Genomic DNA, 24,997 nt, shown 5'->3' with positions numbered 1-24,997 from the left:
AAACATTTTTGCATACGTTTCCCTGAAAAAAATTGCTTACAGTATCTTTACCTTCTCTCTGAACGCTTTCTGAATTGTTTGTTGTCTTTTTTTTCTCTCTTTTTTTTTTTTTTTTTTTGGCTTTGCAGACATCTAGAGAAAAAACTTTGAGTTATACCTGGCAGATGTATAACAAACGGAGCCTTTGTAAGTTCTGATGGAAAATAAGTTGATTCCCCATTATCCTTAGCAGCAACCTGGCACTAGCTGAAAGCTGAGGTTAGTCACAGACCAAATCAAAACATTTTTCCTCTTATTTGTGTCTCACCCTTCCACTTTGAGCTTTGGAAAATTGCCACCACTCTTGAGTCATCCCTAACAAAATAAATACAATGGCCATTCTCTGGTCAAATAACTTCAATGCAGATCACTGATGCATCAATCTTCAACTCTAAAATTGCTAGAATGGTTGCCACAGCATCTGTTTTTTTTTTTACTATATATTTTTCAACATCTCTTTTACCAAGCAATATCTTAACACATCAAGGATAATAGCTCTCCAAAGCACTCTTCAAAAAAGTCACCATCACATAGATTACCATTGATAACTCTCGGTTATGGACCCAGGCCAATAAACGGTCAGGTTTGTCATCCTCAGGTTTTCAGAAGATAGTTTGGGTTTGTTGATGAAGGTCCATATGGAAGATCATTTTCTGCATCTCTTATATATTCATTATGGACCACCTTTGAAATTCAATATCAGGCTTTTAAACTTTTTTTTACTTTAACTCACTGAGAAGTTTAGACTGAACTTTTGTTAACCTCTGGATAAGATCTCTGCAAGAAAAAGGATCCAGGAACATCAATTATATCTCAGGGACGAGCTAACAAACAAACAGGGACTTGAGGCAATCCTTATTGTACTGTTTAATGAGCGGATGGATGTGTCAACACTTCTCTCGCTCTCTGAATTTATCCTGTGCACCACTCAATATCCTGTGAAAACAGCAATATTTACATAATTAATTACATTCAGAGTGATTAAATGAACAAATAAATAGGCCGGTGTTGGGGACTGATGACACATTTATAGGAGATTGAGGCAGTGAAATTTTCATGCTCCTGAAAAGGCAAATGAGGAAGGAGAAATGCTAAATGTATGCAAATGAGCCTGGAATATTCAAGGACCAGGAAGATTGTTGTGTCAGTGGATTTTCTAGAGGTATTAATGAAAACAATGTTCTCAAACTTGAACTGAACTTTGTTGCCATTAAAAATGTAACTGTGCAAAAACTATATTTTGAGTTAATGAATAAAAAAGGAATAGCATTTTGCTTTTGACACCAGATAGAGTGGTCATCCAAAATACTGGAAGGAATGAAGAAAAAAATTAAATGGATTGAAATACTTAATCTTTTATTATTAAATCAATACACATGTTTTATGATTGCAGGACAACCTACAATAGATAAGGTTATTGACATAGCAAAAACAGCATAATGACAAATATTTAAATCAAATCCACATTAAAAACTTTAAATGTGCCAACTCACTTGGGACCAGTTTTGCATGGTTTTGGGACAGTTCAATTCCTGAAGGAAATAAGGAATGGATCAGCCATGAGCCTCTTGAAAATTCTACATGCAAACAACAAGCTGCCCACCTTCCATATTACAACTATGGATAAGACAACACTTTTCAGAGTTCTACAACTGTTAGTACTTTAATCCTACTTGTTGCAAAATTCTTGTGACTCCTTTTAAAACAGCAATTTTCTCCTTACAAACTCCAAATAAAGTTATCTACAAATGTAGATAATAGTAAAGATGTTGAAGATTGGCAAATATTGATAAAACCATAGCCACTTACAAGAAGTAACATACACAATAGCACAAAACAATCTGGCAGAGATATGAGAGAAGAAGGCACAATATATAGGCAGCAAGACACATGAGGAGCAGGTGAAACTAATTACATAAACAAGGAAGCGTAATGAGGGAACGAAGAGGCAGAGTCGGGGAAGCACATGGCAAGACAAACGTGCTAACAAACAAGACAAACTGACAAGACAATAGAGCACATGGTAACCTTTGAGAAAAGTCCCGGTTCTCCCGATGGCCAGTCCGCCCCTGCCATGCACTCACAAAGACAAGACAGAGGATGAGTGTCTGGATCCCGACTCAGAAACAAGACCGAACCTGACCGAAAAGTCAGGATCCAGACACCACTCTCTGAACATGGAACACAGACTAGACAGAAGAGCACATGTCAAGGAAAACAACCAAAGCCGTGCGCTCACACAGAGACACAGAACATAAGTGTCAGGATCCTGTCACCATAGTAAACATGACTGACAAAGGTGACAGGATCCTGACATGATGTATCACAACCAGTCAAATGCAGTAACTACATTTGATATCTCAAAAGTCAAGAGCCCACCCCCAGGTTTCTATTATTAGATATGTTCCTTAAAGTGATAGTTCACACAAAAGTGAAAGTACTCTCATCATTTACTCACCCTCATGGCATCCCAGATGTGTATGACTTTCTTTCTTCAGCAGAAAACAAAGATTTTTTGAAAAATATCTCAGCTCTGTTAGTCCATACAATGCAAATGAATGTTGGCCAGAACTTTAAAGCTTCAAAAATCACAAAGGAAGCATAAAAGTAATTCATATTTTCTCCACACCAGTGGTTAAATCCATATCTTCAGAAGCAATATGATAGGTGTGTGTGAGAAACAGTTCAATATTTAAGTCCTTTTTTACTATAAATATCCACTTTCAGAATGTGACTTGTACCCACAAAGTACTGGCCACCATTCACTTGCATTGTATGGACCTACAGAGCTGAAGTATTCTTTTAAAAAATCTTTGTTTGTGTTCTGCAAAAGAAAGAAAGTCATACACAGTTCGGGTGTCTTGAGAGTGAGTAAATGATGAGAGAATGGGGTTTTAATATCTGCCAGGCAAAAATTGTCTAATTTCTTAGTAAATCATTCATGTCCATATCACAAATTGTGCAAGATGAGTCATGTGCCGAAGTTTAATACATAGTTTTCAAATAAAAATGAGAGTCAAATAAACAAAGCTTTAAGAAACCCCTAACCCAGTGGCATAACTACAGGGAGGGTGGCCGCCCTGGAGCCCGGGGTGAAAGGGGGACCCGCGGTAGCCAAATGAAAGGGGATGATTAAAACGACCACGGGCCTGACAGGTCAAGAAAAGTATGAGCTATAGTAATAGTACAATAGTAATAGTGATACTTGCCTTAGCAAGCACTACTAATAAAAAACTGTGGCAGGTGTAACATCATTACGATACAGCGAGGCTAAAGGAAAATTTGCTTTTTTCTGGTCACAAAATGTATCAAGACCAAAAAAAAAAGTATTCATTTTTATTGAATACTGATGGAGCAACATAAATTGAGTGAAAAGAAATAACGGAAGATTAAAATTCAGTTTTTTCTTAAAAGTGATGAGGGAGCCTTTTATGCCAAGCTTGTGGTAAAAGGCCCCTAGGGCGGTTATAGTGATATCGTGTAGATATAGGGGCAATAGTTATAGTGCAAAATTTGTCAGTTAATGCAAATAATTTTGCCCCTTTTTACCCCAAATACTATCCTTTTTACTTATTGGACAGTTATTAAAAAACTTTTGATTTAAACATCTTGAACAAAACTGAAAATGATAAATAAGTATTTTGTCTCAGAATAAATGCGTTGATTTCAGGGATATTCATTAGCTTCATAAATTTGCCAAATTAGATCAAATTGCCTCCAAATCAAACTTCAGACACCACACAAAAAGATCTCATGGATAAGGAAAATTTTGTGACAAATAGTGACAAATAGGTGTTTAGGAAAGTGCTGTGGTAATTTTTGTTTCTATTTAGTGTTTTGAGAGATAATTAAACCAAAGGAGTCTTTTAGCCTTCAGGGCCTTTAATTTTTACCCAATACATTGCTGAAGAACATTTACAATTGTTAAAGAACACTCTCTCCTTAAATCCTTTTCTCAGCAGAGCTTCCTTTTTACAAAACCCTCTCACCATTCAGAAAACAACATAATGCTTAAACAGCAGACGTGAATCGATGGCCTAATCTCATTTGTCATCCTTGCTTGCCTCTATTATGAGCAGTGATGAGATTAGCTAATCTGGAAAGACGGGTGATGGCAGAGTGGCAGAGTGCTGTTGGCTCGACACAGGAAATCCAACGCTCTGTACCCCATCACAGTGGTTGAGACACAGCAGCCTGAGGCTGACAGCTTCCAGTCTGAGGACAGGTTACACACACACACTCCCATCGCTTCTGATCCATATTTCAATATGCATTAAATGCACACTCTCACACACACAAGCTATCGTATGGCTTTAGAAGACATATACTGTATTGTCATGAAATATTACGTTGTAAGTTGAATGGACTACTTTGTGGTTCTTTTCTGGTCTTGGGGTAGAGTTGTTTAGCTGAAATCGTTCTGTGCTTACCAAAATTCGAACCACTGCACCTAGTGACCAAGGCTGGAATCGTTGTTAAATGTATGGTGGTCACTTGTGAGTTCCATTTTCTGGGTGAAATGTCCACAGAGTGGCGCCAATAGCGAGTAGTAAAGCGAATTGTATATTTAGTTGTAAATTATGTAATACAGTCAATAGGAATGCATATTTTATTAACCCTATTCCCAAACCCAAACCCCAACCCTAAACCTATTCGTCAGTGAAGACAAAATGTAGTTTTAGAGCAAAAATGCAACCTCCAAATCACACTCACCATTGTTTATGTTAACGAGATTACTTTGTGGTTCCCACAGGACCAGGACCCATGTCTCATGCAACATGCTTTCAACTGTGCCACAGGAAAAGGTAAACACAATTGAACTGAAGTAAATCTGTCTGAACTGTCAGTAACTCTGCAGAACGGGGTCGATTTCAGGGTACTGGACCATTCGGTAGCAACATATCAATTTCTTGTGTGATCATGTTGTCTTTTTCATCCCTTTGTAGCTTGACTGCACCAGTAATCATGTACTTCAATGGTACTCGTATAGAAAAGAGCAACCATGCTGCTAAACTGCCAAATCAAGTTTTACAGAAACTAGAGAAGTCCTAAGACAATTATACAGGTTTGTAAATTATGTCAGAATTTGAACTACACTGCCTGGCCAAAAAACAAGTTGCATACTCTATATTTCACTGGACCGCCTTTAGCTTTGATTACGGCTTAAATTCATCGTGGCATTGTTTCGACGACCTTATGCAACGTCACAACATTTATTTCCATCCAGAGTTGCATTAATCTTTGGACGAGATCTTGCATTGATGACGGGAGAGTCAAGCCACTCCGTAAAGTCTTCTCCAGCTCATCCCAAAGACTTTCAATGGAGTTAAGGTCAGGACTCTGTGGTGGCCAATTCATGTGTGAAAATGATTCCTCATGCTCCCTGAACCAATCTTTCACAATTTGAGCCTGATTAACCTTGGCATTGTCATCCTGGAATATGCTCATGCTACCAGGGAAGAAAAAAAATCCATTGATGGGATAACCTGGTCATTCAGTACATTCTGTCATGATCCTGTTCTGTCTGCCCTTCAGTCTCTGTCTGTTTTCTGTATTTGTGTGTTTGTCATGTGTATGTATAATTGGCTGTGTCTGTATTTCTGTTAGTTGTGTGCTTCCTTGTCCCACCTCCTCATTACCCTTGTCACTCTCCCTCATTTAGTCCTTGTTATGTTGATTGCCTTCACCTGTTCCTCATGTGCCTTGCCTATATTTTGTGCCCTCTTACCTCTTGTATTTGTCAGATTGTTTTGTTACTAGTTAGTCTGTTCTTGTTTAGTTATAATACTTTTTCTAGTTTTGTTTTCTCGCCCCCGTGAGAGTTTTGTGTTACCTGTTCTGTTTTCAGTTGTTTTAATATAATTATTTTTTTTTCAATCATTTCTGCATTATGGTCCTCATTCCTGATGCATTCTGTGACACATTCAGATAGTACTCTGACTTCATTTTATTGTTGCATAATGTTGCTGAACCAAGACCTGACCAATAGAAGTAACCCCAGATCATAACATTGCCTCCAGATGCTTATACAGTGGGTACTATGCATGATAGGTGCATAGCATCATGCACTTCCCTTCTTACTCAAATGGTGACTTTTGTTTTTTTTTTTTTTTTTTTTTTTTGGCCAGGCAGTGTATGTCCTAACCTTTTCATGAGTAGGATCTAAATCAGAGTTATTTTTGCACGTGACACTTGCCTATGCACTGTTTGACATCTCAGACATTGTGTGTGTGACGAGCACTAATGTAAATGGATGTGACTTTGTGCTTTGTGCTCGATCAGCGTGTTTTCATCAGTGAGGATACAAGTTTAAACCGTTATTGTGGTGCTTTTGTGATAGTTTGTCTTTTTTCAGAAAACAAACATATTATATGCCTGAAAAGACTGTTTGTTTGAGTTGCTGTTTGTGTGAATGAAAACCGCATCTGCAACTAATCAGAAGACGTGGTTGTGTGCATGAGGAGATTGCATTGAGATATGATGGTTGTGTATATACAAGCTGTGAACTGTTGTCGTGGTTCTTTGGTGACAATTTGGCTGTTTGTTAAATAACAAACATTATGTGCTTGAAAAGACTCTTGAGTAGCTGTTTGTTTGACGAATGACAACCGCTTCTAATGTAAACAAATGGCAGCACACATCGGAGGAAGATCGCGTTTGATGTATTGACTGCGTATAAGAGCTGTAAACTTTTTTATCGTGGTACTTTTGTTGACGAGTTGGATGTGTGTATATAAAATATACTTATTCTGTGGTTTAAAAGATTGTATGAGGAACTGTATGAGCTAATATAAATAACAGCCGCTTGACCAGCATAGCCTGTGTCAGCACGAAAGCCAATTTGAATCTGACAGGGACTCTGCGAGGCTCAGTTATTAACTGTCACGTGTAAAGGTATGTATGAAAGGGTTAAAAGGCCAAATGATGCAAAAATAATGATTGTTCCCATACAGGTTTCCCAAACACCCCTACCGTCTTGCCCTGTCCTCCATTGTTCAAACAAACAGGTAGTCATCCTCAAACATACACCATTGGTGAGGCCAGAAGTTGACTTGTCAGCTCGCTGTTATTTGAAAAACACCACAGAGCCACAGTGTTTATACTCTGCGGGAAATCAACTTACAAATGGTTTACTTATAATTGTCTCTTCCCATTAAATTGGGATAAGAAAATTATTTTATCAGTTGAAAAAATTACAGACTTCACCTTCAAATCGTCTGACATATTTATTATATTATGCTAAATCATTACTGATTTGGGAATATTAATTTATTCCGGGGGAAGTTTTGCTGCAGATGGGGGTGTAGCTAATGAACAGGTAAATGCACCAAGCAATTTGGATCACAGCTGGTGGGGCTAAGAGGGAATGAGGAAGGCTTGTTTTGTGATCGTGTTGCTGTGAGATTAGGTCCACCCTGACCCTGATTATCAGGTACCATCAGTTATCGTAAATTAGGTTAGGCATAGGGTCGTCTAGATGATGTCTGGTGGGTTTCCAGGCAATGCTGTGTTGTTCGTTCCCAGTCAGATTGCGGTCAGTATATTCCCTACCCTGTTACCTGCAGTAGATCTATTCATTGTCGGCATATTTGGCAGACAGTTAGATCTCAATGCACTTAGCACAGTCCAGGAGTTCTGGTTACCGCTGCCAGCCAGATGCTGTAATAGGGAGGTGTGGCTGCTTACAGTAACAGGATGAGGTTGTTTTACAATAAAGCTCTCAATTCCCCCTCATTAGATCCAGCACTTCTCTCTCTGCTGTCTATTTGTAACTCATTCCTTCGCCACACCTTACTAAGGATGCACAGATCTGAAACATTTTGGCTGATACTGATACCGATTTTAACCAAAAAACTATAGGCCAAAACCGATATTTTGCAACTTACCTTTTTTTGTCATCAGATCACTGTTTTACTTAGGAAAGCTTAAATGTAAAAAGAGCTACAAAAGCTTTTTCACTGTTCTAACAATAATTAATTTCCATTGAACGCTGGATCTGATAAACACATGACAAGCTAAAATTTTAAAGAGATCTGCGGTGAAAAATAATTGAAGATAAAAAATATATATGATAACCTGATGATCAATATAAAAAATATTTTGTCAGCTTGGAACAGGGTGGACAGGCCCCGGTGACATCTGTTCAGTGGGTAAAATTTACCATTCCTGGATGCCAAGGCACTATGTGTCCTAACAGAATAACCTTTAGATCAGCGCTACACAACACGCGACCTGCGGATTTACGCTAGTTCTCTACATTGCTGAATCACATTAGAGAGGGAGTTCAACTGCAAGAGGATGTTACAAATAAATAAACAAAAAAACAAATAATATCAGAGCATGGCTGATGTTATGAGAGCGGCGGTCGGTCTGCGTGTGTGTTCATACACGGTACATGTGCGGTCTGTCAATCAAACATGCGTGTTCACAATCTCACTTACTCAACGCGGCGCACATCTGTCCAATATCTTGAATAGCTCATCAGAGATATGTCCTCATCATAACAACAGTATTTACAGGAAAAAAATGACATTTTTCCTGCCGTGATGGCATTGAGACGCCTTTTATTCAAATGCTTTTTAGTGATCTCCTGTAATTCAATACAATATATAATTCCTTTTTTTACTAGAAATTTCCAGTGAGAGAGAGAGAGCAAGCATGCACATGTGGCATGCGTCTCTCTCTCTCGAACTGGCGCCTCCGGATCCCCTTTATCTCGCTCTCCTGCTGATCATCTGATTCAGCGCCAGCCGTGCACCCTCATGGCCCAGAATGAATGAATGCATTAATGAAATGTAGTGCATTTTTCATGTTTGTTATCTGAATCATTTAAAAGCATTTGGATCGCAGTAAAGAGAAAAAGACAGGGAAAGGCAAGAAAACAAAACCGCAGGGAGACAGAGAGAGGGAAGTAAAAGACATGGCAGAAAAGTAACAAATGTGGCCTGTATAAAGAATTTTATTAGCATTTTTCTTCAAACATTTCTTCGAATTCAGAATGACAATAATAAACCAAACATATACGCACAGGAATGAATAAACCACATAAATATGCACACATACAGGGATGAATGTACTTAAGCATGCATATAACTGCATGTTCTCGCAGTCATAGATAATAATAACAATAAAACATACCTTTTTATGTCTTTTTGTCTGTGAAATTGGATCAAATTTTGCACAACATCTACAGTGTCCAAATAATTTTTGGGGCTGCTGTATCCTCCTGAGACCCAAGTATGACTGCTGTGTGCATTTTCCATTTCCCTTTTTTGAATTGTAACTAGTAGCACCTAATAAACATGCAAAAAAAAAAAAAAAAAGATTGCAATATATGTGGACAGCAGGACTAAGTTAATTAATACCAAGCTATAGAAAGTCTGATTGTTCTTTTTCAACCCTGTTTACACAAATGTTTTTTTTTATAGATTTCCTCATGTCGTTTCTCTGTATAACACTGTATAGATGTCATCCAGGTTTGATAACCTTTCCCAATGCCTCTCTTTCCATCCTTCATCTGACCAATAATCTCCTGTCTGTTGCCATATAAAGCTGACTTAGTTCATCAGACTGATACAAGGCCTGCGTGTGAGGACTTTGTGTTCTAGCTCAGAGAAGCTATTGACTGGAAACAGGAGTGTATTATTACGGTCATTCACCGTAAAAGCAATTGCTGCTATTATGGATTCTACTGGAATGGCGAGTGAATGGGATTTGTTGCCCTATCTCTCCAGGAGCTTCTCTTCCTGTGGCAGCTAAAAGGAAATAATCTCTTCCCAGGGTTCAAAAGATACTGAAAAATGCAGGGAATGTGGAAAGGAAAATGACAGACTTCACAGAATGAATCTAAAGTAAACATGAATTGGTGTTCACAACCTAATTTACCTCTGTAATGTAACGTATTTGATTTAATGTAATGAAGAAAAAATGTAGGGTGGGAATTGATTTAGTCCATCGGGAATTGATCGGATTATAAAAGTTATCTTGATATGACAGGTTGTTGGAGGGGTTAGTAATGTAAGAGGGCTTAGTGATGTCATCCAAAAAGGAAGAAGTTGTTTCAGTCATTTCCATTGCTTATGTTATGGTGTGATACAAGTATTTATACCAAAAGCGTCATCCTTTAGTCAAACAGAAGATGACCATGATCCCTTCCTCTGTATGGATTGAGCTGAAGCTTGTTGGTTTCACGCTCATTGAGCAAGTCTGCGTGTGTTGGTTGGAAGGAGAATATGAATATGTTCTTAAATATAGCTGTGGGTGATTTTCCGTTTGGATTTCAGATCGCTGGGGGGCCAGTGCAAGCAAGACCTCCTATTGAGTTTTGAGCATGATTAATTCATGGACTGTCCTTCACCATCTAAATGCTTTTAAATTAGAATGTGCTGCATCTCTGTGTGGGAGTAGAGATGGGTGGGCGTGCAAAAAGATCACATATGCTCTGAATGGAAACGAAATAAATGCATAATCCATAAATCATGCATCTGTCTGTTTAGAGTCCTCCCAGTGTTCAGGAATTGTGTTATATATATATATATACATATATATATATATATATATATATATATATATATATATATATATTACAATAAATAAGAGGAAATGTACTGATTACTTTATTGATTGATGAGAAATATCATGGAGAAAAAAAAGCACTGTGGTGATATTATGGTACAAAGAAGGTATCAGATGGTCATGCCATTTGAGAAATACCAGAGTACTAAATGATTACTAAATTCATGTACAGTGGAATTTACACTGCCATGGAACATGTCCAAAACAACATGGTATCACCATGGCACATTTGCAAAAAACATGGTATTACTATGGTACCATGTCCAAAAAACATGGTATTATCATGTTACATGTCTTAAAAAACAAACAAACATTATATTACCATTGAAACATGTCTAAAAAATTTAACTGCCATGTTATTGTACGTCAAAAAAACAAAACAAAAAAAAAATATTACCATGGTACCAATAAAAAAACATGGTACTGCCATGTTAAATCTAAAAAACAAAAATGGCATTACCATGGAAGCGTGTCTAAAAAACATTTGATGTTTTGTTACTGTCCAAATAAAAAAATGGTATTGCCATGTCCAAAAGAAAAACATTGTATCAGGTATTATCGTGGTATTATTATGAAAGCATGTGTAGACAAAATTTTGCTTTGGGTGTTAGAGGGATCATGCTTAATTGCTTTCGCCATTTTTCTTTTTCTGCCTTGGTTTATCTTTATTTTTCAAATTTGTGCATTAGTATTTGTTTTGGCTCAGAGCTCCTACCCCTGTTAATGACTTCATTAGTACTCCTTCAGCCTGTCGAGTGACACCTATCGATAAGTATTGATCCTTAAGTGTCAATACTTTCGGTACAGATGTTGTATGGAGAGGATTGATCCTGTCATAAAATATTGATTCTAAGTGATTTTATTTTTAGCTTAAAAATTCACTATTATTTAGCACTATTAATCATTTGTACTATATTATTACATTTATACTTTTATGTTGTCTTTGGGTTGTCACATTTACTTTTATATGTTTGCTATAAGCTTATATAAGTTATATTGCTTATATGTCTGCTTATATTACCTAGACCTAAACTTGCTCATTAAGAACATTCCAGCGAACGTGTAATGGAGAGGAAGTTTTCCCCCTATGGATGTACTTAAATACACCCTGTACAGTTGGCATCCTCAGAGAAAGATGGGGAGACCATCTTGACACCACTCTCCAATTGAAATTTTACTTTCTCTCCTATGTCTGATAACAAAAAGAACTTATAAATTCACTGATTCTTGACAAGTAAATTTGTGTCTGGCTCTGTGACTTTTCAACAGGGAAAAGTTAGAAGTTCAACATCTTCAGACTACCATGTTACATGTCCAAAACACATGGTATTACCATGGTAATGTCCAAAACAATTATACTGCCATGTTATGATGTCCATCAAAAATGGTACTACAAAAGTTGTACTTCCATGTCCAAACTAAAAGAAAAACATTGTATGAATGAACATTACATTTATATAGTGCTTTTCTGACACTACACTCAAAGTGCTTTACACAGTGAACAGGGGACACTCCTCAACCACCACCAGTGTGCAGCATCCACCTGGATGATGCGACGGCAGCCATAGTGTGCCAGTACACTCACCACACTCCAGCTATTGGTGGAGAGGAGAGAGTGGAATGATAGAGCCAATTAATGGATGGATCGTACCAGGTATTAACATGGTACCATTTAAAGAAACACAAAAAACAAAAAAAAACAAACAAAACAACAACAACAACAACAAAAACATGGTACTGCAATGTTACATCTCCAAATAAAATCATTTTACCTTGAAACCATGCCCAAAAATCCATGGATGCTATTGCCAATTTTGGTACCTTGTTAGTGAGGACTTCTCGTGTGTGTGTGTGTGTGTGTGTGTGTGTGTGTGTGTGTGTGCGCGCGCGCGCTCGTGCATGCGGGTTTGTGTGTGTCTTCAATTGTCTTATGTCTGCATGTGTGCAACCATCTAAAGCAGGGCTACTCAACTTCGGAAAGGTCAGGGGCCGCAAAGCTGGATCCCTTTACCCTCGAGGGCCACACTCTTAATTTGTATGATTTATATATATATATATATATATATATATATATATATATATATATATATATATATATATATATATATATATACAGGTGCATCTCAATAAATTAGAATGTCGTGGAAAAGTTCATTTATTTCAGTAATTCAACTCAAATTGTGAAACTCGTGTATTAAATAAATTCAGTGCACACAGATTGAAGTAGTTTAAGTCTTTGGTTCTTTTAATTGTGATGATTTTGGCTCACATTTAACAAAAACCCACCAATTCACTATCTCAAAAAATTAGAATATGGTGACATGCCAATCAGCTAATCAACTCAAAACACCTGCAAAGGTTTCCTGAGCCTTCAAAATGGTCTCTCAGTTTGGTTCACTAGGCTACACAATCATGGGGAAGACTGCTGATCTGACAGTTGTCCAGAAGACAATCATTGACACCCTTCACAAGGAGGGTAAGCCACAAACATTCATTGCCAAAGAAGCTGGCTGTTCACAGAGTGCTGTATCCAAGCATGTAAACAGAAAGTTGAGTGGAAGGAAAAAGTGTGGAAGAAAAAGATGCACAACCAACAGAGAGAACCGCAGCCTTATGATTGTCAAGCAAAATCGATTCAAGAATTTGGGTGAACTTCACAAGGAATGGACTGAGGCTGGGGTCAAGGCATCAAGAGCCACCACACATAGACATGTCAAGGAATTTGGCTACAGTTGTCGTATTCCTCTTGTTAAGCCACTCCTGAACCACAGACAACGTCAGAGGCGTCTTACCTGGGCTAAGGAGAAGAAGAACTGGACTGTTGCCCAGTGTTCCAAAGTCCTCTTTTCAGATGAGAGCAAGTTTTGTATTTCATTTGGAAACCAAGGTCCTAGAGTCTGGAGGAAGGGTGGAGAAGCTCATAGCCCAAGTTGCTTGAAGTCCAGTGTTAAGTTTCCACAGTCTGTGATGATTTGGGGTGCAATGTCATCTGCTGGTGTTGGTCCATTGTGTTTTTTGAAAACCAAAGTCACTGCACCCGTTTACCAAGAAATTTTGGAGCACTTCAGGCTTCCTTCTGCTGACCAGCTTTTTAAAGATGCTGATTTCATTTTCCAGCAGGATTTGGCACCTGCCCACACTGCCAAAAGCACCAAAAGTTGGTTAAATGACCATGGTGTTGGTGTGCTTGACTGGCCAGCAAACTCACCAGACCTGAACCCCATAGAGAATCTATGGGGTATTGTCAAGAGGAAAATGAGAAACAAGAGACCAAAAAATGCAGATGAGCTGAAGGCCACTGTCAAAGAAACCTGGGCTTCCATACCACCTCAGCAGTGCCACAAACTGATCACCTCCATGCCACGCTGAATTGAGGCAGTAATTAAAGCAAAAGGAGCCCCTACCAAGTATTGAGTACATATACAGTAAATGAACATACTTTCCAGAAGGCCAACAATTCACTAAAAATGTTTTTTTTATTGGTCTTATGATGTATTCTAATTTTTTGAGATAGTGAATTGGTGGGTTTTTGTTAAATGTGAGCCAAAATCATCACAATTAAAAGAACCAAAGACTTAAACTACTTCAGTCTGTGTGCACTGAATTTATTTAATACACAAGTTTCACAATCTGAGTTGAATTACTGAAATAAATGAACTTTTCCACGACATTCTAATTTACTGTATATATATATATGTGTGTGTGTGTGTGTTACATTTTCTATAGTAAGAATGTTATTTAACGGGATAGTTCACATAAAAATTAAAATTCTCTCATCATTTACTCACCTTCATGCCAACCCAGATGTGTATAACTTTCTTCTGCTGAAGACAAATTATTATTATAAAAAAAATTTATAATAGCTCTGTGAATGAGAGACAGATCAATATTTAAGTCCTTGGCTTTTTTACTATAAATCTCCACTTTAAATTTCAGATGTGAAAGTGAAAGAAAAAAAAACAGATGCCACATGTGGCTGTAACAGTTAAAAGATGGGCAAGGAGGAGCCAGGAACTGGCTGAACAGTCAACATAAACTTTTAATGTAAAACTCAGCTTAAAACAACATAAGACACACAGACCGAGTGCGTCTCCCTCTCTCTCGAACTGGCGCCTCTGGCTCTCCTTTATCTCGCTCTCCCGCTGATCATCTGATTCAGCGCTGGCCGTGCACCCTCACGACCCGGCCATGCCCTCCTCCTCGTCACACTTCTCCCCTGCCCGATTCAGTCGCCACAGGACTGACCCCCCCAACCCCCCACCCAGCTCCGGAGGGGAGACGCTGCCCTTCCGGCCATTCCGTCAGCTGGTGGTCCACCCTGCCTCCTAAGAACGTGAAGAGAGATGAGGGGGACGCGTGGGGAGAGGGAGAGAAACTTGCTCACCGGTCCCCGGACACGTTGTCGCCCGGTCCTCAACCGCTCCTCTGGCGGACGACAGCTCGCTCCTCCCCCGGTGGACGGCAGCGAGCCATCCGTCCCCTGGCAGAAGGAACTACTCCTTCCCTTCTCTGCGGAAGGCAGCAGTTCCTCCGGCTCTTGGCAGCCAACATCAACCCCTCCGTCCCTAGGCATTTGCAGTTTCGGAATACCACCAGCAGATATCAAAGAGCTATCGATCACTTTTAATTCTATCCTTGATTTGTGTGTCAGTAAATCAATATAATTTATAATAATAATAATAATAATATTGATATGTTTATTTTGTATAGCACCTTTCCAAAGCTCAAAGACGCTGAACAAAAATTAAACATAAAACAGAGATACCAATAACAAATACACAAAGCATATTTCAAGCAGGTGAGACACGGGTGAGCAGGATGAGAGCCAACAGTTACAGAGAGGGCAATAGAGAACATACAATACACATTGCGGTTCAGAGTAGTACAGGCGAACCTCAAATTAAATTGCATTTGACCCAGCCCATTAGTACTTGGTTTTGCCAACCCACTTTGTACCTAGACTCAGTGCATGCTTGCACGAAAATTATAAAAACTTCATAGCCATGCCTACTGACTTCGCATGTATGACGTATCGCATAGTGCTGCGCTTAAGGAATAGCACTCTTAAAATTGGGCCCCATATGCCTTCAGAAGGTTTAGGATACAAGAGTTGCATGGACTACTTTTATGATACTTTCGGGTCCTTTTTTTAAGCTTTAAAATGAGTCACTATCAACTGCCAACTGCAATTATCCACTCCTTTTGTGTTCCGCAATAGAAAGAAAGTCACGTGGGTCTGGAATGGCATGAGGGTAGAGAGTAAATTATGACAGAATTTGTCTGTGAACTATCCCTTTAAGACAGACTAGTCATTCAGGCAACTCAATGACAAGTGGTTTATGAAAATGTAGTTTTACACATCCCTAGAATATATGCAATTACAACAGGATGATAAATACTCCATCCATCCTCATTCTCTTTCTTTATCTCACTTAAACACACATACATAAAACAAGTTCTCCCCTTGACTTTGGCTAAGGATGACAGAGGGTGTTTCCAAAGCACCTGGGATGATCATCCTATGCCCAGTCTTGTCTTGAGAAGCCTTCATATGCCCTACAGTGTCAAAATTCTCTCTCTTTCTTGCCCAAGAGCCCAGCCCCACCATCTAGACACATTTCACCTTCCTTTCTAGTTCAAAAACAGTTTGCTCACGACTTTATACTCATGCCTGACAGACACACACCTCCCTCTTGGCTCTCTTGGCGGGTGAGCACCCTCCTCTCTGAGTGGCTAAGAGTTGGCTTCAGCAGCTGATGTGGCCTCTTGACTGCTGCCTAATCACAAGGACACTCACCTGGCTTTGTTCTGCAGGGAGCCATTACCATAATCAGACTACAGAAGACAGCTATTCAATTAGAGCTAGAGAGCCAGGAAACACAAAGGATGCGAGTTTCCGTTTATACAGAGAGCTGCTTTATCTCATTCCACTGTCCATCTATCATATCACTAATGGGCACTCACTCACTCACTCACTCACTCACTCTCTCACACAAGCACACATATTTTCAATAGGGCTGTGCTTTTCTTTTTTGTCCAGTCAGAGGTGTGAGAATGGGTTATTATAATTGTTATTTCTATTTAATTGTCAATTTATCTGTTATTTGTAGTTTAGTTGCAGATTTTTCCCCCTGTGTTTTCTAGTTTTTGTTTTTCAATTTATTTAATTTTCATTATAGTTTTGGTATTTTAGGGTTGCCAAAGCGAATTAACTGATATACTGTAATTTCAGTATTTTTCACAGATTTTTTTTTTTGTTTTTGTTAGAAATGATCAAAATTTCATTAAGTACACCAACAATTCCAAACCATGCTTTTGCCTTACCCCGATTCACTATGGTAAGCCTATAATATTGATTTATATTTTAGAGCTGTCGGGATGGATTTGCATACTTCCGTCATTCGTTCATGCGTGTTTAAGACATGTGGTCGATTTGTATAATAGTTTAAACTTGCATGATTAATTCTAAGTAATACATAACACAACTGATCTAAATGGAATGGTAAGGGGGGATGCTTTTTGGTATTTCTTGCAACACGGGGGATGTCATCCCCTCGCATCCCCCTCAACTCTAACCCTGCATGTACGTAAATAAAGAAAAGAAGGTATAGCTACTACAGCGCATGTATATGTGCGGTGATAGGTGTGGTAGTAGTTTGAAGCTGAAAGCTTGTAGCCACAACAAATGAGCAACATTAACCATGGATTATTCAAAAAGGGAACACTCTGGGGAATCATCCATTTTCAAAATAAAGAAACCGCAAACCGAGTAGAGTCTGCGAGCAAAAAGAGAAAGCAACAGAGCCCATAATAAAATACAAAACAACATCAGACTGGCTTTTCTGAGGTGGCGACTTGCTGGACAGGTAAAATATTTTATTGGAACAATAGTTAGCCAGGTAGCTCTCTTAGTGCGGCAGTTTGTTAGATAGCATTAGCCACTCTAATAGGGCATTTTATTATGGATTTTGGTACTGCAGTGCTTTCAGTTTCATTTTCGAGGAAGGCTGGACAATGGAAAAAATTTAACTTTTATGCTGGTAACAATGCCAATCTCTAAACTAAACTCAGCAAAAAAAGAAACATCCTCTCACTTTCAACTGCTTTTATTTTCAGCAAACTTAACGTGTAAATATTTGTATGAACATAAAAAGATTCAACAACTAAGACATAAACTGAACAAGTTTCACAGACATGTGACTAACAGAAATGGAATAATGTATCCCTGAACAAAGGTAACAATCAGTATCTGGTGTGGCCACCAGCTGCATTAAGTACTGCAGTGCATCTCCTCCTCATGGACTGCACCAGATTTGACAGTTCTTGCTGTGAGATGTTACCCCACTCTTACACCAAGGCACTTGCAATTTCCTGGACATTTCTGGGGGGAATGGCCCTAGCCCTCACCCTCCGATCCAACAGGTCCCAGACGTGCTCAATGGGATTGAGATCTGGGCTCTTTGCTGGCCATGGCAGAACATTGACATTCCTGTCTTGCAGGAAATCACACACAGAACGAGCAGTATGGCTGGTGACATTGTCATGCTGGAGGGTCATGTCAGGATGAGCCTGCAGGAAGGTTACCACATGAGGGAGGAGGATGTCTTCCCTGAAACACACAGTGTTAAGATTGCCTGCAATGACAACAAGCTCAGTCCGATGATGCTGTGACATACCACCCCAGATCATGACGGACCCTCCACCTCCAAATTGATCCCACTCCAGAGTACAGGCCTCGGTGTAACACTCATTTCTTTGACGATAAATGTGAGTTCAATCATCACCCCTGGTGAGACAAAACCACGACTCGTCAGAGAAGAGCACTTTTTGCCAGTCCTGTCTAATCCAGCGAAGGTGGGTTTGTGCCAGCGATGTCTGGTAAGGACCTGCCTTACAACAGGCCTACAAGCCCTCAGTCTAGCCTCTCTCAGCCTATTGCGGACAGTCTGAGCACTGATGGAGTGATTGTGCATTCCTGGTGTAACTCAGGCGGTTGTTGTTGCCATCCTGTACCTGTCCCGCAGGTGTGATATTCAGATGTATCGATCCTGTGCAGGTGTTGTTACACATGGTCTGCCACTGCGAGGACGATCAGCTGTCCTTCCTGTCTCCCTGTAGCGCTATCTTAGGCATCTCACAGTACGGACATTGCAATTTATTGCCCTGGCCACATCTGCAGTCCTCATGCCTCCATGCAGCATGCTTAAGGCACGTTCACGCAGATGAGCAGGGACCCTGGGCATCTTTCTTTTGGTATTTTTCAGAGTCAGTAGAAAGGTCTCTTTAGTGTCCTAAGTTTTTATAACTGTGACCTTAATTGCTTACCGTCTGTAAGCTGTTAGTGTCTTAACGACCGTTCCACAGGTGCATGTTCATTAATTTTTTATGGTTCATTGAACATAATCCGTCTTTTCCTTCATTCTGTTATTTATTTATTTATATTTTGAGGGGAGGGGGCAAGTTTTGTTGTCGTTAGTGACATTCACTCTTATAAAATGATCACCTTAACCATGATTACACCGGTATTCCTCAAACCATTTCTTCATTTTTGTTAGTTTTTATGTTTACTTCGGTTAGAGAATATGTTTTCATTTATTTTAGTTATTTTAGTTTATTTAGTTAATAACATTGGTCTCAGAATTTTTATTGTACAGATATTATGGCCAAATATGCATGTAGCATCACGTGCAAATGTGTCTGTGTGTGAGAGAGAGGCAGATGCCAGAGGGTTTTATGATGTACAGTGTGTGTGTTTGGCGTGTCAAGCTAGAGCATAGCTGTGATTGCACAGACACGCTCAACTGAATATTCAACATAAACTGCTCAATCTCAACCTATAGATCTCAAAAACACACAGATTATAGACAACTACTTTAAATGCATAGAATACACTGCAGCACAAAACAAAAGAAAATAAATAAATAAATAAAATGTGCAGGCATGCCTTGCATTTCAAAGTATTGGTTATATAATGTTGTGTTTGAAAAACAAAATAGAATTTTATATATATATATATATATATATATATATATATAATTTAGCCATTTCCACTCATAATCCACTCTCGCTCCTATTTTTAGAATAAAACAAGCTGTTTAATGTTTTTTTTATTTTTTGCTTTTCTCCCAATTTGGAATGCCCAAAATACTTAGTAAGTTCTCGTGGTGGCGTGGTTACTCACCTCAATCCAGGTGGCGGAGGACAAGTCTCAGTTGCCTCTGCTTCTGAGATAGTCAATACATGCATCATATCACGTGGCTTGTTGTGTATGACACCACGGAGACTCCGCATGCGGAAGGCTCATGCTACTCTCCGTGATCCATGCACAACTTACCACGCGACCATTGAGAGCGAGAAACACTAATCGTGACCACCTGGAGGTTACCCCATGTGACTCTACCCTCCATAGCAACCAGGAGACCTGGCTGGAGTCACTCAGCACACCCTGGATTCGCACTCGTGTCTCCAGGGGTGGTAGTCAGCGTCAATACTCACTGAGCTACCCAGGCCGCTGTTTTTACTGTACATTTAAGACTTATATGTAAATTTTTTCACCCATCTTTTAATAACTTTTTGCAAAGAATGCATTACATTGAGACAGGTTCACAAAACAATCCTCACTGAAATGCACCACGAAAACTGTGAAGGTTGGATAGAAATGATCAGGGACCTTGCTAAAAATAAACTTAAATCACTTGCTTCTAACACTGAAAGCTATGCAGAGCTGTAGGTGCTACACACAGCCAGGAAAAGCTATCTGTTCTTATAGAACAACGTTGCTAAACCTACATTTTTGCAAATGGCTCTAATATGGCTTGTAAATATCACAGCACTTTCCTGGTGAAATGAGCACTAGATGCACAAAAATAACAGTGACTTTTCGCCCTGTTCCTCACACAATGCTATCTGATTATATCAATACACTTTTATTGTAGCACATGACTTGTAAGGCAATACATTTTAATGTCTGCATTAGATAACCAACTACATTTGTAAGCTTGTTCAAGCATGTTAAAAAGCACAGTAGCACAACTGATATCGCATTGCACTTGCGACGCAAAGGACTGGGGTTTGAGACCTGAAGAGCATGCATGTCGACACGTGGGCCAAAGGTGTCATAGAAGTACCACAAAATTACGTGGTTGCTTCAGCAATTGGTTTTTTCACCTCACATTTGCTTTTTATGACACTGTCAGTTGGGTTTAAGGTTTAGGGTAGGGAGGTAGGTTTTGTTGATTTAAAACTCAATAGTGAAGGGGGCCTGGGTAGCTCGGCAAGTACTGACACTGACAACCACCCCTGGAGTTGTGAGTTCGAATCCAGGGTGTGCTGAGTGACTCCAGCCAGGTCTCCTAAGCAACCAAATTGGCCCAGTTGCTAGGGAGGGTAGAGTCACATGGGGTAACCTCCTTGCGATCGCGATTAGGGGTTCTTGCTCACAATGGGGCGTGTGGTAAGTTGTGCATGGATTGTGGAGTGTAGCATGAGCCTCCACGTGCTGTGAGTCTCCACGGTGTCATGCACAGCAAGCCACATGATAAGATACACAGATTGACTGTCTCAGAAGCGGAGGAACTGAGACTTGTCCTCCACCACCTGGATTGAGATGAGTAATCTTTACAAAACTCATCTGTTTGGGAGAATATTTAACTCTCTTTTAACACCACTCAGAGGACTTTTGACCACATAACTGTTGTGATACATGTAAGGAGCCATGTAATATTATTCTGGAAAAAACAGAAAAAGACTGCCATAGTCACTTTTTTTTTCATGAGATCAGGCTCTATTTTACTCTTCTGGAGTTTAGGGATAAGAGTATCTATCCGAATTCCTTCTTATTACTTCACCATGGCAGGGCTTCGAATTTAAAGGTGCTATATGTAAGATTGACAACAAGCGTTTGAAATGGGTACTGCAGTCCAAATTCAAAATATTGGAGATTTGTCTGCTCCGCCCCGACTCGAATCTCATGCGGGTTGCCAGAATGTTGACACGCAAATTATCTAACTCAGCATCCGTTTTAAAGGATTTCTGGGCTTTAAGCTGTCTCCATCTTCCAAAGGCATCTCCAGTATTTATCCTTGTTGTACTACGCCTCTGGTCATGGTGGTTTTTAGACGGATGGCGAGGCTTTTTAGGTCAGGTGGAATCTGTTATCTCTGATCCAGTTCGTTTGCTGGTTTCCATGGCTAGAGCAGGCAGTGTTGTTTGCCTGCAAACTTGTTCAAATCTGGCAACCCAGCAGTGTCGAAATACTATTGGTGAGTGGGCAGTGGGCGGGATCACACAGGCCAAAACATAAACAGAAATTCCAGCCCAGAATGGAAACTTCAAAGTAGAATATACTGGCTGTAGCATTGTTAGCAGAGAAACCAGTATTTCAACTTAGCATGTTTCCTAATTCTCTAATGACATATAATGGTCATTTTATGATTTAGTACAGTAAAAATATTACATATAACACCTTTAAACATGTGTCAAAATATTAATCCAATGTATTGAGAATTTTTGCAGCAATTGATGGTGTTTTCCAACTGAGGAGGAACTTCTGAGTATGTTAGAGTTTTACTGTAAAATATCAATATTGCAAAAATTATTGTTTTATGATACAACCCTGTTAATGCATATGAGGCCATACAGAGTTCATGGATGTACAGTGTATGTTCTACATTCTAGCAGTGCTATAAACAGTTGACCTGGCCCCCACCTGTCATGTTAGAGCCCATTCACACACATACAAGCCCCCCCCCAAAATCTCTGTCATGTCAGACCCAGATGTTTAAGTGCATAAACAGATTGCTAAATCCTTTGCTGTTGTTCTGGGATTGATTTGCACTTTTCGCACCAAACTACGTTCATCTCTTGGAGACAGAATGCATCTCCTTCCTGAGCAGTATGATGGCTGCGTGGTCCCATGGTGTTTATACTTGCGTACTATTGTTTGTACAGATGAATGTGGTACCTTCAGGCATTTGGAAATTGCTCCCAAGGATGAACCAGACTAGTGGAGGTCCACTATATATATATATATATATATATATATATATATATATATATATATATATATATATATATATATATATATTTTTTTTTTTTTTTCTCTCCATGATGTCAAGCAAAGATGCACTGAGTTTGAAGGTAAGCCTTAAAATCCATCCACATTTACACCTCCAATTGACTCCAATTAGCCAATTAGCCTATCAGAAGCTAATTGGCTAATTGCCTGAAGGCTTGACATCATTTTCTGGAATTTTTCAAGCTGCTTAAAGGCACAGTTAACTTAGTGTATGTAAACTTCTGACCCACTGGAATTGTGATATAGTCAATTAAAAGTGAAACAATCTGTCTGTAAAGTAATCAATTGTTGGAAAAATTACTCATATCATGCACAAAGTAGATGTCCTAAACGACTTGCAAAAACTATAGTTTGCTAATACGAAATCTGAGGAGTGTTAAAAAAAAAAAGAGTTTTAATGACTTCAGCCTAAGTGTATGTAAGCTTCTGACCTCAATTGTAAGTCAATAAACAAAGAAATGTATTAGGAATGTTAATAATATTAAAGGAATAGTTCACTCAAAAATGAAAATTCTGTCATTATTTACCCAACATCATGCCATTCCAAACTAGTATGACTTTTTGGCTAAATACTGTATTTATACCCCTCTTTTCCATACACTATGTTCATACAAAATCCAATAATCTGTTAATAATCTGAATACAAGATCAAGTAAAATGAAATGTATCCGATTAAACTCAATCGAAATGAAATTTCTATCCATTGAAAGAAGTGGTGCAGATCTTAATCAGTTAAATAGAAAAATAATTGATATGTAAACCTTTATATGCAACAACTTTCACAATTAGATTCAAGAATATCTTGCATGTATGCACAGTGCAGGACAAACTTTGCTAACTCAAAAACATGCCCTGTGTGAACAGACTCTTATTCACCTTATTCAGCCCTGCCCCTTTTCAGCACTCTGTGCTTCCATGTTTTATCTCTTAACTTCCATTTGCATTGAAGCTACTGAGAAGAGTCGATCAAAATGGATTACATGTGGAAACACAAAATATTTTTCACCAAGAGTTGATGGCGTGAGTCTGCACAACCCCTTAACTATGTGAAAATGTTAGTGAGGTGTTTTTTCTGTCACTGTTCTTCCGACACCCACGGAGGTTATTCGCACTCAAAAAAATTTACTTGCACTATCATCAGTTTTACTCAATCATTCCATGTTCATATTACTCAGAATATTCATGTAACCATTAATAGTTGATTTAACTTTTAAAACAGTGTCTTTCCAGCTTTACTTAATCCATTTGCGTTGGGACAGCATAAGGTGTGATGTTGAGATTAAGATGAATTTCTCTTATATTGTAGTTTTAGGGTTTACCATCATGGTGAAGAGTGGAGCTTGAGCCTAGGTTGAGGACCAAAACATTTTGAGTATTCTATATATTGTTTATCCATTAAGCAATAACCATAACATAGTGACTAAGTTGCACTCGGTAGCGTGTGCAATGTGTTTAGCATGCTAGCGTTTCCTATAGCTAACATATCACTAAAAGAGTTTCATTGCAGTTATTTTTGACTTGTTCAGTTTTGTTGGGTTTACTTGATTCTGTTAGGTTCCCTCTACTTTAAGTACTTAAGTTGAAATTACATGGTTATTTTAATTTAAGAAAACTCATTTTAAATATGTGGAAAAAATGTGTTAAACATTGTGTTCAAACGTGTAGTTATATGAAATTTCAAACAGTGACAGCTCGTATTAATTCGCATGCAAGTTCATAACATTAAAGGAAATTACATTAAATTTATTTGTCAACCTACATTTTCAAAAGGCTTAAATGTGATTAAAATAGTTGTAAACTGAATATAAAATAAAACATACACTTAAACTGGCATCCTTCCCCCATCCCAGTTTAGTGTCGTACGGAGATATTTGTAATGAGTTTGTGTTGTCTCGTGGAATTTCATGACCACAGAGGCATATCAGTATGTCCACAGTGTGAAGGTAAAATCTTGTGTGTTTATGAATTAAGTACGCTTGTTTTAAAAGAAGTTCAAAGACAACATTTTCAAGATGGCTGCGCGTTATTTTCTCTGGCGCATAAGGTGAATAATCACTGACATCAAACTTGGTGGCAAGTTTTTAAAACATAAGATGACAGGGGAACAGTCACTGAAATTCATGAGGAATGCGATAACTGACTGGTCAGTTTAGTTATTATTCAGGAAAGTGCTACCTGATTGGTCAGAGAAACAAAACTCAACCCTTACCCAACACCTAAACCTAACCCTGGTGAATCAGGTAGTGCTTTGAACATAAATGAGTATTGCTCTGGCATACTACATTTTGGAAATCCGCAACCTAGTGT

The sequence above is a fragment of the Myxocyprinus asiaticus genome, chromosome 34 (assembly GCF_019703515.2).
Source record: "Myxocyprinus asiaticus isolate MX2 ecotype Aquarium Trade chromosome 34, UBuf_Myxa_2, whole genome shotgun sequence".
NCBI lineage: Eukaryota > Metazoa > Chordata > Actinopteri > Cypriniformes > Catostomidae > Myxocyprinus > Myxocyprinus asiaticus.
The sequence above is the reverse complement of the archived record's forward strand: the minus strand, read 5'-3'. Positions refer to the sequence as shown.